This window comes from Amblyomma mixtum, chromosome 3 (assembly GCF_055824585.1).
Source record: "Amblyomma mixtum isolate Tamu chromosome 3, ASM5582458v1, whole genome shotgun sequence".
Classification (NCBI taxonomy): domain Eukaryota; kingdom Metazoa; phylum Arthropoda; class Arachnida; order Ixodida; family Ixodidae; genus Amblyomma; species Amblyomma mixtum.
Genome location: NC_143014.1, coordinates 311,801,815 through 311,808,113, shown reverse-complemented (window position 1 = coordinate 311,808,113; position 6,299 = coordinate 311,801,815).

Genomic DNA, 6,299 nt, shown 5'->3' with positions numbered 1-6,299 from the left:
ACGTCATGTGCACGTCATGTTTCACGTCACTTAGTCCTGTGTCGTCATAAGAGAATCCCAAGTTTGAATCAGAGCGGCGGAAAAAACTTTTCCAACTTCGAATCCAAATTTTTTAGAAATAAATGCATCTTTCGCTGCCAGCCAAGTGGCAACAAAGCCATGAAATGCCGAACTATCGGATTTTGCTTTTAAAAATATATTAATAGAGTTCTCCTCACTGTCCCTTTAAGAAGCTAGACAGTTACACCGCACAGGTAACTGTGACATTCAGAAGAGTCGCGCACGGGTCGGGGCATAAAAGAACATACTGAAACTGATGCAGGCCTACATTATCAGCCGCGTATGCTATGCCGCTCCATATCTGAACATTAGGACAGATGAAAAACACAGAATAGACGAACTTATCAGGCGATGCGTAAAGGGGGCGCTGGGGCTTCCCATTACGACCTCAACGGACCGCCTCCTCGAAATGGGGGTGCATTATAATTGGACTGAATTGGTGGAAGCAGTGCATATGGCGCTGCTAGAAAGACTGAGCCGAATTCTAACACAGGCACAACCATCCTGGGTTGGGTGGGGCTGCAATCAGACAGGGGTGCGAGCGACAAAACAGATATTCCCTTAAAATGTCGCGAAAGCTACCCCCTCTTCCCAAAAACATGCACCCGACGCTTACGAAGCGCATGGAAAATAAGAAACATGAGGAAGTCGCCTATGTAGACTAGGGGGCGGCAGTCTCCACCAATGTTACTAGATTACTAGAGACGTTGGTCTCCACGGTGGTCAACAGCCGTGACGTACCAGTCGCCGCCGCATCCATTAGAAGCCGCAACATAGATACAGCTGAGGAAGTTGCAATAGCGCCCGCTTGCGTTGGAACGAAAACAAAGATCATAATTAGCGATAGCAAAATGGCTTTCTGGAATTTTGGCAAACGAAGGGTCTCGAAATAGGCAAACAAAATTTTAGCAAGTTCTGAGTTGAACCATCAAATTACGATAATCTGGACCCCCGCACACGAATCAGTCCCAAGCAATGAGGCGGCACATGAGTTAGCCCGAGCTCTCTACTTCCAGGTAACCGTAGAGCCACCCGGCTGTCGGGGACTGGATGAGCGCACGCAAACCTACACTGAAATCATCGAGGTTGGAAGGTCTCTGCCACCACCGGACCGAACAGCAACAGAGGCTGTCGCTTGGCGATGCCTGTAAGCTGGGAATTTCCCAAATCCAGTCTGGTTGTTCCTCACGCGAATAGACGATAGACCGGATGATAAGTGTAAAATCTGCGGACCCCGACTCCCCAGGCGTCAGGAAGAATATCAAAAGTAGAGATGCCTGGGAGGCATTGCTGCGAAGAAAGTCCCTCGCCGAACAGCAACTTAAGTCATCCGCCTGGTGACAGAAGCCGCGAAGAAACACTAACTTCGTACGTCTTTAGTCGCGGAGGCCGCGGCACCCGCCCCTTGAGCCTGTGTGCCAGGAGCGGGGAGTAGGGATCCTCCTATATTGGTGGAAAATAAAGCTCTTCTTCTTTTTGAGCTCCGTGGGTTTGAGCAGACAACGTTTGTGTGAACTACATAAATACGCTGTAGGGAAAGGATCCAAATGTTTAAGCAAGAACAGCACAGACAAAGAACACAAAGAGCCTTCTGCGTAAAAAAAGGGCTTCTCACCTGCTCTCGCTAAAGGAATAAACCATAAGAATAACCGACACTCGCACGTCATGTACAATACACTGCTGCAGTTCTACTGTTAGAGTGCCTCAATACAGCGTTCATTGTGGCACCCTAGCAACTGTTACCCAATTTTCTCTGGACAACCAACCTGTTTGTGCCGCCCGAATGGAAGGTGACGACGATACCGAAACCCAGCACGAGTGTATAGCGCGCGAGGTGTTTTGCTGCGGTGATGGCCTCGTTGCCTGTGCCGCTGCTTCTACAGATGTACAGTTTTTGTCAAAAGTTTAGAGCCCAGGGGGTTTGCTTCTAAGCCTTGTAGTGGGACTCCTGAAGCATTCGTGGCAGCCCTACCCATTGGAAAAGGCAGGACCAGAAATCTTTTTACCTTCAGGAAATTTGGAGCGCTGGAGATGCATTACGAACCATACAGTGTGGCTCAGAAGCAAACCTGCTGGGCTCCAAACTTTTGACAAAGGCTGTACCTCCCGTTCTTCATTGGTTTCATCAACTCGATGAGCCCACTTTCGAGACTTTTCTCTAGCCAACGTGGCTTCGTGACACTCTCTCTTGTAGGGATCGCTTGAACCAGGGCGCCCCCAATGCTCAGTAGAACTCGTCCCGGTGACCGCGGTTCTGGATCTATGTCTCTGCGGTGTCTAGGCAGCGAGCGCTGGCCTTTATTTATAGCAAAAGCGAATCACGTGGTTCGGCGAGAGTGAGCGGCGGCAACAGCTGCGACAAGTCACGTGGTATGACGTCACGACCACACCTCCGGAGAGCCCCCAGTTAGTCAAATCCAAGCTCATTTCACCATTAGGTTTGCATGCGAGCTTTTTGTTCCAAAACAGCGCTAGCGACAGGACATACACGAAGGAGACATACAGCGCCCTGATGGCAGTGAAAAACTTTATTATCGGCGGAGACGTTATAGCGGTTATAGTTCACAGGTGGGCTGGCTCCTGGTCGTGGGGTGGTGGCCGGCAGCCCGTGTCTGACGGCGACCTTCTCCGCCCACTGCACCAGCCTCAGTTGCGAGGCCGGGTCGGAGCTAGAGGCCACGGCCTCCTCTTTCGTGTGTCCTGTCACTCTAGCGCCATTTTTTCGAAAATGTAATACCACCTAGCCCGTCACGTCGCTCCTATGGTGAATATACCATTGTCTTGTGCCTTGCACTGTGTATACTCACCATTCAGGATACTGCACCTTTATGCCATCATTGAAGTCTTTTCAGGACAGGGTTTATTGGAGGTTTGATATGGGAGCGGCCTTTGTCCTGCAGTGGCCGTCGTCAGACTGATAATGGACGCGTCGAAGCATGCAGCGGTGACATGCATTTGTTCGGAGGCGGGCCAGCCGCCGATTCACACGACGGTCCGTTCGCCCGCGGCCCATGCATTACGTGCTCATACGCCACTAAAAACTGGCCTGGGCCGATTCACACGACGGTCCGTTTGCCTGCGGCCCGCGCATTACGTGTTCATACACCCCTAAAAAAATGGCTGAGGCTTAACTTGGTTAAGCCTGGAGAATGCGAAGCATCATCGTGTCGCGTAATTTGGAGGCGCACAACCACAGCGACGGCGCGAGGTGGGCCCCCGTTTCTCCACTGCCGTGACGTCATCGTGTCACGTGGTGTGACGTCATGTATCACGTGATTTGGAGGCGCACAACCACAGCGACGGCGCGAGGTGGGCCCCCGTTTCTCCACTGTCGTGACGTCATCGTGTCACGTGGTGTGACGTCATGTATCACGTGATTTGGAGGCGCATAACCACGGTGAAGGGCTGAAGTGGTAGCTAAAGTAGTATGCTTCGCATAAAACTGGTCTGCGATTCCATGACGTCAAGCGGACGCGACGGACCAAAAGAGCAGACGACTTGCGGGCAGCATCACAGTTGCCAGATTATTTTAAAGTGTTTGGAAAGGCTGGTCGAACTGGTATTTCCTCCCGACCCGTGACTGCGATTGAATGGAAAAAACTGCAGACGATTACATTACTTCCTAATGCGAAATTTGAGCGCAGCTCATCAGCTGTTTCAGCTTTTCGATAGATTGAGGCAAATAATTCGAGCAAGACATGTATGTACAATTACAGACAACTTATTTTTCACACATATTCCTTCTTCAAGAAACACTCCACTAACAGTTCTTGATTGTCATGAAGGAAGCTGTGGGAGCCGTTACGAGCGAGAGGAACGGGTTGTTCTCCCGCATAGGTGGTAAGGAATTTCCGCTTTTCTTTATATCTACATTAAAGTCCCCACCCACCCTACCACACCGGCACGTGGCAGCGTTTCTGGCACAAGGTTGTCAATGTTAAAGCATCCAGCGCACATCTGTCATACTGCCACGTAGCTGAAAGCACGATTGAGGTGTCCACTATTCCAAGAGGGCAGTTATGCGCCTTCCCTCTGGTTCAGCTTCCCACCGAGATGTGTGAGACAGATACTGCGCATTTCCTTTCCTCAAAAACCAATTTACAAATTTTACCCTCTGCTTTCCGAGCCCCCGCACTATTGGTTTCGCAGCTGTGGGAGACAGATACTGCGCATTTCCTTTCCTAAAAAAAATAGCGAAGACATTTTGGAAATTCTAAAGTGTGCTTGGCGAAAGCCTTGTGGTCAAACCACTGCCGCTTTCCCTAACCGCTTGACGCGGAATCACTGGGCCGCTTCAGAGCCATGCGTCTGACTCACTCGATTGCAACGAGACGTCTAGTGAAGAAGCGGTGGTGTAGCTGTCACCGCCGACGTGCTCGTTCTACCGCTACTGTGTGACGTCACGGTTGCTATGCGCAGCTGCGCCCCCCACTGGCGCACCAGTTGCTAAGGAGGGGATGAGGTTGCGCTTTTACTTTCTCCTTTCCAAGCTCCCGCTATTTAGAAGAGCAGAAAGCTGGGCGAGTTGGTTGATATGCATACTGAAAAAATTTGCGCAGAAAAAACGAGGACAAAGGTCCTTGTCTCGTCTTGCTTTGTCCTCGTTTTTTCTGCGCAAATTTTTTCAGTATCCCGCTCCATTGCTTTCGCAGCTTAAAGGGTGTCCAGTGCTGGTTACAACGGACGACGGCGACGCCGCGAAACGGGCGCTGCGCTCTAAAACTTTACTGAACTGCAGAAGTTCTGCGAAGCGGATGCGGCCCTTTGTCCAATTCCTCAATGACCTGGGCTGCATGCCCAGTTTGAGCTTCCTTGCTTGACCAGACCGTGGTAGCCCCTCGGGCTTTAGTCCGCAGGCCGACAGCGCGTTTCTGAATATGGTGACGCATGAACATGTGATGCACGGGCCGCAGGCGAACTGACCGTCGTGTGTATCGGCCTTTACGCGCGTACACATGCAGACACGTGCGCATACACACACACACGTACGCGCACTGTCATTTCAGCTGTTTACTGACAGCATGCTGCAGATGCCGCGTCTAGCCCGCCTATGCAGCCGTCTCAACCATGGTCTCAACGCCGCTTACTAAAACAAGCATGGCCACGGAGCCGTCTGCTACAGAGTGCGCAAAGTATCTTGCACGAGATGAAAGGCCCGTTTGATTTGCCTGCACTACGTGAACTGGTTCTCGCGGTGCTGCACTTCGCCACTCGTTTCAGCGGTGCAAGATGGCGCCGTCTGCACGACACTATTCGTTTCAAAAAAGTGCAGATGTTGTGCAGGTCTAATTCAGGAAAACTGTGCACCTCCTCAGTGGTCGAGTGCAGCTGCAGCCGCCATGGAAGCAGACGACGGCTTGCGCTTCGCGATAAACGGCGGGTATACTCAAATTACTCCATTCGTCGATGAGGACAGTGCCCCACACCGGCCCGACTCTGATAGAAAGTGACTGGCCACTCGAGAAGGCGGCGACAGTGGTGGGGACGGCGACTCTCACTGGCACGTACTATCGGGGACAAAAGTGGTATACTCCACATGGCGGGAGCCGTAGCGACGGTAAACTGCGGCATTTTGGCGAGCTAAAAAAGCACGAAACATTGAAACGAGCCAAGCGACATGCCTGCTGATAATAAAGGTCACGCATTGGCTGTCTCGGTCCCAGATGCTGCCTGTAGATGGTGCTGCAACGCAGTTTTCCGTTGCTCCGGCTCCCGCCACGTTGAGTAAACCACTTTTGTCCCACTAGTATACTTGCATCTCTCGACCACCGTGCTCTACCCATAAAGTTATAACAGTACTTCAAGCTGGTTATTTTAACTAAAAAGTAAACACGTGCATGCAGCATGCTTAACATGCATGTCGGCACGCGCACACCTCAGTCGTGTTCAGTAAAAGAACACACGTGCGTTTCGCTTAGCTGCCGCGAGGTTGCACCGAGGTTGATGCATGGCAACACTTCGCTGCTATGTGCTGTTTGAAAATTCTTCACACGGGTCGGGATGTTGGCAGCTGTTGCAATTTGATGGCGACGCCAAGGCTAGCAGATGACCGCGGGCCTGTACTCGACCATTCGTTTCGGAAGCAGCCATGCAGTGCCAAGCTGCACTTGAACTGCAGAAACTAGCGCTGCACGCTCGCGGCACCGCCACGGAACTTTGCAGAACTATAGTAGGATACAACCAAGGATTTTTAGTATAACCTCCTTGGATACAACTTAAAAACAGCAGTTGTTAACACT